The sequence below is a fragment of the Pelobates fuscus genome, chromosome 1 (assembly GCF_036172605.1).
Source record: "Pelobates fuscus isolate aPelFus1 chromosome 1, aPelFus1.pri, whole genome shotgun sequence".
Taxonomy (NCBI): domain Eukaryota; kingdom Metazoa; phylum Chordata; class Amphibia; order Anura; family Pelobatidae; genus Pelobates; species Pelobates fuscus.
In genome coordinates this window covers 497,479,002-497,493,287 of record NC_086317.1, presented here as the reverse complement: position 1 = coordinate 497,493,287, position 14,286 = coordinate 497,479,002, and positions in this window count along the sequence as shown.

The following is a 14,286-nucleotide window of genomic DNA, read 5'->3' as shown; positions in this document are numbered from 1 at the left end:
TCTATTTCACAGAGACAGCCCAATACAGCCATGTAGTGAGACTGTCCGTAACACAGTCAAATCTTCATTCAATCTAAAATCTTTTAAGAGATCCATGGCAATAAACCTCAATAAAGAATGAACTTGTCATGGTTGAATATATTTGTTATCTATAGTATGTTAAATGTATATATGTGTGTTTATATATATATATAGTTTGTATATTGTATTTGTGTAATATTGTACCCTATTGTAACAATGCAATGTTTTGTAGACCCAGGTCATACTTGAAAACGACAGAAATCTCAATGTATCCATCCTGGTATATATCACAGAGACGGTCCCTATCAGTCACCAAGATAGACTGCTCCTGGTATATATCACAGAGACAGTCCCTATCAGTCACCAAGATAGACTGCTCCTGGTATATATCACAGAGACGGTCCCTATCATTCACCAAGATAGACTGCTCCTGGTATATATCACAGAGACAGTTCCTATCAGTCACCAAGATAGACTGCTCCTGGTATATATCACAGAGACAGTCCCTATCAGTCACTGAGATAGACTGCTCCTAGTATATATCACAGAGACAGTCGCTATCAGTCACCAAGATAGACTGCTCCTAGTATATATCACAGAGACGGTCCCTATCAGTCACCAAGATAGACTGCTCCTGGTATATATCACAGAGACAGTCCCTATCAGTCACTGAGATAGACTGCTCCTAGTATATATCACAGAGACAGTCCCTATCAGTCACCGAGATAGACTGCTCCTACTATATATTGTAGTGGAGAGGTAGTATATTGCACAGTATCTCCGCTGGGTAACAGGAACAGCATAAAGTAATCCAGGCAAATAAGTGCAGCATACAATAATCTCAGTAGCGTTGCATAAATCCTTCCCTCCCAAGAACTAGACGACACATAGGCTGGGAGTCAACTGATCTTTTATTCCACGGTCACAGTATTTATGTGGTTCCCCATGCAAGGGGTTTCCCTACTGACATTACAGGGGTTGTACAGTAGGGGACTACATGGGGAACTTAACAACCCGGACATTTCTCCCATCATGCACTGCTGCACGAGAGGGATACTCCCACTAGAATACCCAGTTAAGTAGACTATCCCTCCGTCCAGCAGAACTGGCATTTAACATAAAATCCATAACTTTAATATTATACATCTGATGTTAACAAATGACCGTTCGGTAGATAGCTGGGGTCTGAGCACACATTTCGTGAAAGTACCGCTCAGATCCCAGCATAAATAACAGAACGCCGCACGAAACACATATTATTTTACATTCACCCTAAAAGTACCGAATGCATTTAGGGGAACAAACTTCCGAACAGCCGGTGCTCCCGAATGGCTTGGAAGTCCAGCAGTATTCGTGCCGTCGAGTAGCCGATTTTAGTTCCAGGTGCTTGTTACAAATTGTTATTTGTAACTGGCCTTTTAAATAAAACATTGCCCTGCTTCCCTGGATTGTGGAGAAGCCTAATGGCCAGCCTCCTTCCTCGTGACTATGGCCCTGGAATATATTACCTTTTAAGACTTACCTTCGGGCACAAAGGATTCTGGTATGCTGTTCTGGGCCCTTTAACTGTTTGGGACTTCGATACTGAACTTCGGATACAATCGAAGTACCGAAGCCGCCGAAGTACCGAAGGCACCGAAGTAGTCGAAGTGGCCGCCATTACATTCGAACACGTGGCAGCGGCCATTTTAAAACAGTCGAACGCGGTCCGTAGTGACCTGTACCTTCCCGTATCCGTCGACACCACAGCCAGAGACTAAGTCCCGTTCGAACGTCCGAACACCCGTTCGAATGGGACTTCATCATCTTTTTATGGGAAAACGATCGTCCTCGACTAGCGACCCCCGAGGAGGTTTTAACCGCGGTTTACTTCGGCACTTCGACAGATGTCGAAGTGCGTTCGACTATTCGAACACCGTCTTCGGATGGGACTTTACTGGTTCTCAGGGCAGAGATAGACCGACCACACAGCCTGAATCTGTGGAACTGTTTGTGGGCATGCAAACAGGCGTGCGGTCGGTCCAAAGAGACTTTTTAATATCTCTGGAACCACTGGACAGATTCTCACGAATTTTGAGTATGTTGTTCCCCCATTTATGTTGTTCATAAAAATGTAAGTTTATTTAATGTATCATGTAAAATGGGAAAGTTATAGAAATTTATAAAAATGTGTAAGTTTTAGCTTGGAGATAATTGAGTAGATACAGTAGGAAACTCAATTATCTCCCAAGCTGAGGGGAGGGAACCTGTGGGCTGTACTTTGCTGTTATTGGTGATTTTATGCCTCCCCCTGGGAGTGTCCTGTGTGCATGTAACCTAAATAAAAGCCAGGTTGGGTGTGCCAGCATCTCAGACCTATTCTGACCCTCTAACTTGCAGCCTTGACTCATGTTTGTAGGGGACAGCTATAATCACTACAGGGATTGCTATGCTCTTCATACTCCCTTAGCTACTGAGCTCTTGTAAGAGCTCTTGTTCCTGATCCTGCTTCGCTCTACAGAAGGAAGAGGTTCGCCTATTGGAACCTGGAGCCTGGTCGTAGGTCCAGGGCGCAGAGCAGACGGCGAGATACCAGCCCAGCAGCGGTGGTTCGTGGAGTCTGCAGTGCTTATGGTGGCTGCGGTGCTGATGGTCCTTTGGTGAGCGCTAGGAGCATCCATTTCTACGGTCCAACTTCCAGCCAGCCTGGAGGCAACCGTAACAGTGCTGGACGACCAAATACCGCTGGTCTAACAAAGGATCCAAGATGCCCGACCACCACATGGTCGGTAGCCGAACGGTGGCCACCCTGAATCGCAATAATTACCGCAGGATACATTTTAACAATCTTTAATGAGAGCCACACTACCTCCTGTGTGTGGTCTCTCATTCGGTAGTTTGTTCGTTTCACGAACAGTGTTGAAATTCACTGTTCGTGAAACGAATGTATGAATGCTGGGCGTTCGCATAAATTGCAGATACCTGTAAATACTTGGTTCTCACGTTCTTAAAGGGATAGCGTCCCATTACATAAAATGAAGTCTTTACATAAAAATACAGTCTTAGGTGGCTAGCTTTCCCACATATATCACAGAGACAGTCCCTATCAGTCACGAGATAGACTTTGTAGCGGACTGGGCCCTGTACCAGAGTCTTCCCCAGTTTCCTGGAGGGGACTGCTTGCTCGCCTCCTGCCCAGTGATTATCGTCCCGGGAAGATGGGAACCTTTAAACCCATTGATTTGGGCATGTTGTATTGTATTATGCTGCTACTGGCCCTTTAAGAACCATCTGGGGACATACTGTGGAGTTACTGGGTGGCCACCATTTCATGTATCAGAGGCACATGGTGAGAACAATGGATGAAGCACATGGTGAGAACAATGGATGGCGGCCATTTTAACTCCCTCTTCCCAGCAGCAGCCTACGGTTCAGGGAGAGGAGCTGGTTACCCTCTCTCCCCAGCGGAAGCGTAGCCCACCAAGGGGAGACAGTAAGCCCCACAACAGCGCAGATGGGACCGTATTCTCTGCACCTGCACCACTGGGGATATGGACAGTCTGTCCGGGTCCCCAACAACAGGACAATGTATTGGAAGGGGAGGCAGTCTGTTTCCCCCTACAACCAGAGAGAGAGACCAGGAGAGAGAGCACCCTGGTTACTTTTCCACCAGACTATGGATTTACAACTGGGCACTAGTGATGTCGCGAACATAACATTTTCGGTTCGCGAATAGCGAACGCGAACTGACGCAAAACGTTCACGAACCGGCGAACCGGGCGAACCGCCATAGACTTCAATGTGCAGGCGAATTTTAAAACCCACAGGTACTCTTTCTGGCCACAATAGTGATGGACAAGTTGTTTCAATGGGACTAACACCTGGACTGTGGCATGCCGGAGGGGGATCCATGGCAAAACTCCCATGCAAAATGACACACAAAACAGTTGAGTCTTGTTTTAATCCATAAAGGGCATAAATCACCTAACATTCCTAAATCACAATGGATATGGATTGACACCTTGACATATGGATTGACACCTGTCCTCAGAGACCATGATACACACTGACACAGAGCAGAATAGAGACTGTTCCCCCTACATAGGGTCACTTGGCAGATATGGATTGACACCTGTCCTCACAGACCATGATACACACTGACACAGAGCAGAAAAGAGACTGTTCCCCCTACATAGGGTCACTTGGCAGATATGGATTGGCACCTGTCCTCAGAGACCATGATACACACTGACACAGAGCAGAATAGGGACTGTTCCCCCTACATAGGGTCACTTGGCAGATATGGATTGACACCTTTCCAAAGGATCCCTGATACACACTGACACAGAGCAGAATAGGGACTGTTCCCCCTACATAGGGTCACTTGGGAGATATGGATTGACACCTATCCTAAGGATCCCTGATACACACTGACACAGAGCAGAATAGGGACTGTTCCCCCTACATAGGGTCACTTGGCAGATATGGATTGACACCTGTCCTCAGGGACCCTGATATACACTGACACAGAGCAGAATAGGGACTGTTCCCCCTACATAGGGTCACTTGGCAGATTTGGATTGACACCTGTCCTCAGAGACCCTGATACACACTGACACAGAGCAGAATAGGGAATATTCACTAAATGCCAAACATTGTTATACAGGGGAATATTCAGTAAATAAGGATAAGGTGGAGGACCTACTGTCCTCCCCCCCGTCCCCCACCCCGGCGCGGTGGGTGGGGGCATAAATCACAATGGGGGGACCTACTGTCCTCCCCCCCGCCCCCACCCAAGAGCGGTGGGTGGGGGCCATAAAAATAATGAGGGGGGGACCTACTGTATGATGTTGTATCGATCAGGTAGTGTAAGGGTTACGCCCGCTTCACAGTGACAGACCAAACTCCCCATTTAACGCACCGCAAACAACCGCAAACAGTCCATTTGCACAAGTTTGGATACCAAGCTAGCCATGTCCTCACTGATGTCATTGAAGGTCTCTTCCTCCACCCAGCCACATACAACACCAAGGGTCCCAGAAAGGTGACAACAAGCCCCCTGGGACGCCTGCTGTGTTTGGTCTTCAACCTCCTCAAAGCCACCTTCCTCCTCTGACTCCTCTTCTTCAGACTCCTCTCTCTGCGTTGCCTCTCTCTGCGTTATTATAAGGTGTGTTAAGTAGTACTATTCTTATCAGTTTAATCCCTGTTGCGTTCCCTATAAGTGGACGTGTATATGGCAGCGATTTTAGGAACCGTGAGATAGAAAAAGATGATTGGTCGGTCCTCCTAACTGGAAACTGTGTTGCTGTACGGGTGGCAGGTGGAGCAATTTATAAAGTACCCTCTGCCAAGGTACATTTGAATTGTGGAGCGGGGCACGGAAACGTGGAGGTGGGGGCAGGCAGGACCTACCCGCTGACGTTATTTTGGGCAACGACCTGGGGGAGCTGACTTCAGCTTTTGTTCCTCAAACCGCAGTACAAGAGGCGTATCCGGTTGTGACCTGGCAGCAGGCCCGCACCACAGCTCCGTCTAACCACTCTGAGGCTCAGGTAAGTAATGTACCCCCCATGCCCAATGTCACGCCCTGGACATCCACCCTAGAATTCGGTTCTGAAGTGGCCCTATATCCCTCCCTGCAGATCTACAAAGATCGTATTAATAAAGACCAGGCAGGATTAGAAGGGGAAAGGTACACCTGGGACAAGGGGCTGCTGTAGAAAAAATAGTGTCCGGATCCATTCCCTTACACATAAAGCAATTGATAGTGCCGAGAAAATATAGACTGGAGTTATTACGCATCGCCCACGACATTCCCCTGTCTGGGAACTTAAGGATCAGCCGTACTAAGCACAGGCTGACCCAGAACTTCTTCTGGCTAGGTATCTCACAGGACGTCAGGCGATACTGCCAGACCTGTGATACCTGCCAGAGGGTAGGGAAGAGGGGAGACTGATACAAAGCCCGGCTCTGTTCTCTTCCCATAATTGAGGAACCATTCAGTAGGGTAGCGGTAGATATTATAGGACCCCTATCCAAGCCCAGCCCCTCAGGCAAGAAATATGTACTGACCGTGGTGGACTATGCCACCAGGTACCCAGAAGCAATAGCTCTGACTAATGTGCACGCAGAGACGGTAGCGGATGCCCTGATGCGAATATTTTCCCGGGTGTGATTTCCCAAGGAAATTATTTTGGATAAGAGCACCCAGTTTACCGCCGAAGTCGCACAACAACTCTGGAAGATATGTGGGGTTCAGCAAATACTGAACTCCGCTTATCACCCCCAGTCCAATGGGCTCTGTGAACGGTTTAATGGAACACTTCAAACAGATGATCTGTACGTTGATAGACCGTCAGACTTGGAAAGGTTCCTACCCCACTTGATGTTTGCCTATAGGGAAGTACCTCAGGAATCCACCGGGTTCTCTCCTTTCAAACTATTATTTGGGAGGAGAGTGAGGGGCCCCCTAGATTTAATTAGGGAACACTGGGAGGGAGACGAGACTGTTAGCGGCACCCCCATCGTACCCTATGTGCTAGAGTTTAGGGACTGCCTGGAGATGCTGACCCAGAACGTACGCGACAACCTCCAAGCGGCCCAACACAGGAAGCGCAGATGATACGATAAGGGAGCCAGGGACCGCAGCTTTAAGGTGGGGCAAAAGGTGCTAATTTGGTGACCCGTCCACAAGGACAAGCTGCAGGCTTCCTGGCAGGGCCCATACAAGGTGGTAGAGCAGGTTTGTGATACCACCTTTGTGATCGGTCCGGTCACAGGCACAGGAGGCAAGCGCATGCTCCATGTGAACATGCTCAAGCCATACCACGAGCGCATGGAAGAGGTAACTGCGATCTGTGCACCTGCCATTGAAGATTATGATAATTTGCCACTCCCAGATCTCCTAGACCAAGAGGGCCAGAGCGGAGACCTGGGAGAAGTACAGTTAGGAGAACGGTTAGACCCCCAGGAGCGAACTTTTAAATAATCCCATTTCTCTTGGACTCCATTTAAATTGCTCCAGTCTGATAATGACTCCTTTACACATATTCTAATTTTAGAAAAGTCTGTTTTTCTAAAGTCTAAAACTTTTGTTTTTGTGTGGTGTGATTATATTAAACCACACTGACTGATGATCACTGGATCCTAAACTTTCACCTACAGTAATATCTGATACCAAATCTCCATTTGTTAACACTAAATCTAGTATGGCCTCTTTACGAGTTGGCTCCTCAACGACTTGTTTTAGAGACAATCTCAGTAGGGATAGAGAAAATGAAAGTGGCCAATCAATCACAAGAACAGAGCAGGGGGTAACCCTAATAGTGAGTATTTAAACAAGGAAGAGAAAGATCTGTCCTATGAAGTATAAATCGCAATGTGTACAGTTGGGTGAGAAACAGTTAAAAAATACCCTTTAATAGGATGGGGTAAACATAACGAAAAACTATTAACGAAAAAGGTAGAGAGAAGGGTGGTAAGACACACTGAAAGGAAGAAATTGTGTGTCAAATAAAAGCTAAATAATAGTAGATGTAGGTACTGATGCCCTACTGCCACCAAACTGGCGTTATACCTCTACTACCGCAATTGGTTTATGTGCTGGTTGTAGGTGCCACAGAGGTTTCTAATAGTCAGTATGGGGAGATGTGACAGTAGCCCAGCAACAGATATAGTAGGTAACGGTAAAGAGTAGTGTAACAAATATCTCGTAGTGGCAATAGTATTATTATTTAGACAAAAAAGTACCGATATCCTACAGTAACAGAATGTGTCCAAAAGAGGGTCTCTTTCGGAGAGCAGAAGGGTCATATAGTAACACAGAAGTGTCACAGACCAGTCTCTAACTATGAACACTAGCTGATTGATTAAATTGTATTCATAAGGTAAGTGATACTAAGTGTGTGTGCTCCTGGCACAAGTAGCTATTTTTATTTTCCAATTCACATCAAGAAGATTAAAGTCACCCATGATGATAACTTCCCCCTTCATTGTCATTTTAGCTATTTCTTCAACTAGTAGATTATCTAACTCTTCAATTTGTCCTGGGGGCTTATAAAACACACCTACACGAGTTACTGTGTGATTACCAAATTCTAACGTAACCCAAACTGACTCTATGTTCGCCTCACTAACCTTTATTAGGCTAGATTTTATGCTATCCTTCACATACAGGGCCACCCCTCCCCCTTTCTTGCCTTCCCTGTCTTTTCTATATAAAGAGTACCCTGGTATTGCTATGTCCCAGTCATTTTTCTCATTATACCATGTCTCAGTAACAGCGACTAAATCTACACTATCAGTTGCCATTATTGCCACAAGTTCATGGATCTTATTCCCTAAACTGCGAGCATTTGTAGACATGACTCTAAGCTTATCATTTTTTAACACACTTGCTACAGGCACCTAATACGCATCCGCTTGTCATTCTGAGTGTTATGCACAGGCAGAACTTCAGAGAATGACAGTGTGGAAGCAACCTGCCGTATATCATTGGTAAAAACACTAAAAACTTCCATAACCTCTGAAACCTCATTGCAAGCCAAGTCATTTGTCCCTAAATGGACAAGTACATCCAATTCCCCTTCCTGCTTTGCTTGCTTAACAATATTACAGATACGTCTCCTGTCTCTGTGAGCAGTAGCTCCGGGAAGAAACCTCACAAGACCACCATTGTCCATCTCCACACCTCTTATGATGGAATCCCCCAACAACAACTGCTTTCTATTAGGAGTCACCATAGTCTTCAAGCCTCTCTGCACAACACCACTAGCCTCAGTGCCTCTCTGCACAACACCACTAGCCTCAGTGCCTCTCTGCACAACACCACTAGCCTCAGTGCCACTCTGCACAACACCACTAGCCTCAGTGCCTCTCTGCACAACACAACTAGCCTCAGTGCCTCTCTGCACAACACCACTAGCAACCTCTGCCAGTCCACTTTGCCACTCATATCTGGTGTGACAATAGCGTGCCTTTAAAAAGAAGAAAGTTTTTCACTGTAAGCTAATAGCAGTCAGTGTCCTTAAAGCGGGTGTCAGGCCTTCAGCGTGTACTCTGCCAACCTCTGCAAGTGCACTTTGCCACTCATATCTGGTGTCACTATAGCGTGCCTTTAAAAAGAAAAACTGTTTTTCACTGTAAGCTACTAGCAGTCAGAGTCCTTAAAGCGGGTGTCAGGCCTTCAGCGTGTACTCTGCCAACCTCTGCAAGTGTACTTTGCCACTCATATCTGGTGTGACAATAGCGTGCCTTTAAAAAGAATAAAAGTTTTTCACTGTAAGCTACTAGCAGTCAGTGTCCTTCAAGCTGGTGTGTCAGGCCTTCAGCGTGTACTCTGCCAACCTCTGCCAGTCGACTTTGCCACTCATATCTGGTGTGACAATAGCGTGCCTTTAAAAAGAAAAAAAGTTTTTCACTGTAAGCTACTAGCAGTCAGTGTCCTTCAAGCTGGTGTGTCAGGCCTTCAGCGTGTACTCTGCCAACCTCTGCCAGTCCACTTTGCCACTCATATCTGGTGTGACAATAGCGTGCCTTTAAAAATAAAAAAAGTTTTTCACTGTAAGCTAATAGCAGTCAGTGTCCTTAAAGCGGGTGTCAGGCCTTCAGCGTGTACTCTGCAAACCTCTGCAAGTGCACTTTGCCACTCATATCTGGTGTCACTATAGCGGGACTTTAAAAAGAAAAAACGTTTTTCACTATAAGCTACTAGCAGTCAGTGTCCTTCAAGCGAGTGTCAGGCCTTCGGCGTGTACTCTGCCAACCTCTGCAAGTGCACTTTGCCACTCATATCTGGTGTGACAATAGCGTGCCTTTAAAAATAAAAAAAAAATTTCACTGTAAGCTACTAGCAGTCAGTGTCCTTCAAGCTGGTGTGTCAGGCCTTCAGCGTGTACTCTGCCAACCTCTGCCAGTCCACTTTGCCACTCATATCTGGTGTGACAATAGCGTGCCTTTAAAAAGAAACAAAGTTTTTCACTGTAAGCTACTAGCAGTCAGTGTCCTTCAAGCTGGTGTGTCAGGCCTTCAGCGTGTACTCTGCCAACCTCTGCCAGTCCACTTTGCCACTCATATCTGGTGTGACAATAGCGTGCCTTTAAAAAGAAACAAAGTTTTTCACTGTAAGCTACTAGCTGTCAGTGTCCTTCAAGCTGGTGTGTCAGGCCTTCAGCGTGTACTCTGCCAACCTCTGCCAGTCCACTTTGCCACTCATATCTGGTATGACAATAGCGTGCCTTTAAAAATAAAAAAGTTTTTCACTGTAAGCTAATAGCAGTCAGTGTCCTTAAAGCGGGTGTCAGGCCTTCAGCGTGTACTCTGCCAACCTCTGCAAGTCCACTTTGCCACTCATATCTGGTGTCACTATAGCGTGCCTTTAAAAAGAAAAAACTTTTTCACTATAAGCTACTAGCAGTCAGTGTCCTTCAAGCTGGTGTGTTAGGCCTTCAGCGTGTACTCTGCCAACCTCTGCCAGTCCACTTTGCCACTCATATCTGGTGTGACAATAGCGTGCCTTTAAAAAGAAAAAAAGTTTTTCACTGTAAGCTACTAGCAGTCAGTGTCCTTCAAGCTGGTGTGTTAGGCCTCCAGCGTGTACTCTGCCAATCTCTGCAAGTGCACTTTGCCACTCATATCTGGTGTCACTATAGCGTGCCTTTAAAAATAAAAAAAGTTTTTCACTGTAAGCTACTAGCAGTCAGTGTCCTTCAAGCTGGTGTGTCAGGCCTTCAGCGTGTACTCTGCCAACCTCTGCCAGTCCACTTTGCCACTCATATCTGGTGTGACAATAGCGTGCCTTTAAAAAGAAAAAAAGTTTTTCACTGTAAGCTACTAGCAGTCAGTGTCCTTCAAGCTGGTGTGTCAGGCCTTCAGCGTGTACTCTGCCAACCTCTGCCAGTCCACTTTGCCACTCATATCTGGTGTGACAATCGCGTGCCTTTAAAAATAAAAAATGTTTTTCACTGTAAGCTAATAGCAGTCAGTGTCCTTAAAGCGGGTGTCAGGCCTTCAGCGTGTACTCTGCAAACCTCTGCAAGTGCACTTTGCCACTCATATCTGGTGTCACTATACCGGGCCTTTAAAAAGAAAAAACGTTTTTCACTATAAGCTACTAGCAGTCAGTGTCCTTCAAGCGAGTGTCAGGCCTTCGGCGTGTACTCTGCCAACCTCTGCAAGTGCACTTTGCCACTCATATCTGGTGTGACAATAGCGTGCCTTTAAAAATAAAAAATAAATTTCACTGTAAGCTACTAGCAGTCAGTGTCCTTCAAGCTGGTGTGTCAGGCCTTCAGCGTGTACTCTGCCAACCTCTGCCAGTCCACTTTGCCACTCATATCTGGTGTGACAATAGCGTGCCTTTAAAAAGAAACAAAGTTTTTCACTGTAAGCTACTAGCTGTCAGTGTCCTTCAAGCTGGTGTGTCAGGCCTTCAGCGTGTACTCTGCCAACCTCTGCCAGTCCACTTTGCCACTCATATCTGGTATGACAATAGCGTGCCTTTAAAAATAAAAAAAGTTTTTCACTGTAAGCTAATAGCAGTCAGTGTCCTTAAAGCGGGTGTCAGGCCTTCAGCGTGTACTCTGCCAACCTCTGCAAGTCCACTTTGCCACTCATATCTGGTGTCACTATAGCGTGCCTTTAAAAAGATAAAACTTTTTCACTATAAGCTACTAGCAGTCAGTGTCCTTCAAGCTGGTGTGTTAGGCCTTCAGCGTGTACTCTGCCAACCTCTGCAAGTCCACTTTGCCACTCATATCTGGTGTGACAATAGCGTGCCTTTAAAAAGAAAAAAAGTTTTTCATTGTAAGCTAATAGCAGTCAGTGTTCTTAAAGCGGGTGTCGGGCCATCAGCGTGTACTCTGCCAACCTCTGCCAGTCCACTTTGCCACTCATATCTGGTGTGACAATAGCGTGCCTTTAAAAAGAAAAAAAGTTTTTCACTGTAAGCTACTAGCAGTCAGTGTCCTTCAAGCTGGTGTGTCAGGCCTTCAGCGTGTACTCTGCCAACCTCTGCAAGTCCACTTTGCCACTCATATCTGGTGTCACTATAGCGTGCCTTTAAAAAGAAAAAACTTTTTCACTATAAGCTACTAGCAGTCAGTGTCCTTCAAGCTGGTGTGTTAGGCCTTCAGCGTGTACTCTGCCAATCTCTGCAAGTGCACTTTGCCACTCATATCTGGTGTCACTATAGCGTGCCTTTAAAAATAAAAAAAGTTTTTCACTGTAAGCTACTAGCAGTCAGTGTCCTTCAAGCTGGTGTGTCAGGCCTTCAGCGTGTACTCTGCCAACCTCTGCCAGTCCACTTTGCCACTCATATCTGGTGTGACAATAGCGTGCCTTTAAAAAGAAAAAAAGTTTTTCACTGTAAGCTACTAGCAGTCAGTGTCCTTCAAGCTGGTGTGTCAGGCCTTCAGCGTGTACTCTGCCAACCTCTGCCAGTCCACTTTGCCACTCATATCTGGTGTGACAATAGCGTGCCTTTAAAAATAAAAAATGTTTTTCACTGTAAGCTAATAGCAGTCAGTGTCCTTAAAGCGGGTGTCAGGCCTTCAGCGTGTACTCTGCAAACCTCTGCAAGTGCACTTTGCCACTCATATCTGGTGTCACTATACCGGGCCTTTAAAAAGAAAAAACGTTTTTCACTATAAGCTACTAGCAGTCAGTGTCCTTCAAGCGAGTGTCAGGCCTTCGGCGTGTACTCTGCCAACCTCTGCAAGTGCACTTTGCCACTCATATCTGGTGTGACAATAGCGTGCCTTTAAAAATAAAAAATAAATTTCACTGTAAGCTACTAGCAGTCAGTGTCCTTCAAGCTGGTGTGTCAGGCCTTCAGCGTGTACTCTGCCAACCTCTGCCAGTCGACTTTGCCACTCATATCTGGTGTGACAATAGCGTGCCTTTAAAAAGAAAAAAAGTTTTTCACTGTAAGCTACTAGCAGTCAGTGTCCTTCAAGCTGGTGTGTCAGGCCTTCAGCGTGTACTCTGCCAACCTCTGCCAGTCCACTTTGCCACTCATATCTGGTGTGACAATAGCGTGCCTTTAAAAATTAAAAAAGTTTTTCACTGTAAGCTAATAGCAGTCAGTGTCCTTAAAGCGGGTGTCAGGCCTTCAGCGTGTACTCTGCAAACCTCTGCAAGTGCACTTTGCCACTCATATCTGGTGTCACTATAGCGGGACTTTAAAAAGAAAAAACGTTTTTCACTATAAGCTACTAGCAGTCAGTGTCCTTCAAGCGAGTGTCAGGCCTTCGGCGTGTACTCTGCCAACCTCTGCAAGTGCACTTTGCCACTCATATCTGGTGTGACAATAGCGTGCCTTTAAAAATAAAAAAAAAATTTCACTGTAAGCTACTAGCAGTCAGTGTCCTTCAAGCTGGTGTGTCAGGCCTTCAGCGTGTACTCTGCCAACCTCTGCCAGTCCACTTTGCCACTCATATCTGGTGTGACAATAGCGTGCCTTTAAAAAGAAACAAAGTTTTTCACTGTAAGCTACTAGCTGTCAGTGTCCTTCAAGCTGGTGTGTCAGGCCTTCAGCGTGTACTCTGCCAACCTCTGCCAGTCCACTTTGCCACTCATATCTGGTATGACAATAGCGTGCCTTTAAAAATAAAAAAGTTTTTCACTGTAAGCTAATAGCAGTCAGTGTCCTTAAAGCGGGTGTCAGGCCTTCAGCGTGTACTCTGCCAACCTCTGCAAGTCCACTTTGCCACTCATATCTGGTGTCACTATAGCGTGCCTTTAAAAAGAAAAAACTTTTTCACTATAAGCTACTAGCAGTCAGTGTCCTTCAAGCTGGTGTGTTAGGCCTTCAGCGTGTACTCTGCCAACCTCTGCAAGTCCACTTTGCCACTCATATCTGGTGTGACAATAGCGTGCCTTTAAAAAGAAAAAAAGTTTTTCACTGTAAGCTACTAGCAGTCAGTGTCCTTCAAGCTGGTGTGTTAGGCCTTCAGCGTGTACTCTGCCAATCTCTGCAAGTGCACTTTGCCACTCATATCTGGTGTCACTATAGCGTGCCTTTAAAAATAAAAAAAGTTTTTCACTGTAAGCTACTAGCAGTCAGTGTCCTTCAAGCTGGTGTGTCAGGCCTTCAGCGTGTACTCTGCCAACCTCTGCCAGTCCACTTTGCCACTCATATCTGGTGTGACAATAGCGTGCCTTTAAAAAGAAAAAAAGTTTTTCACTGTAAGCTACTAGCAGTCAGTGTCCTTCAAGCTGGTGTGTCAGGCCTTCAGCGTGTACTCTGCCAACCTCTGCCAGTCCACTTTGCCACTCATATCTGGT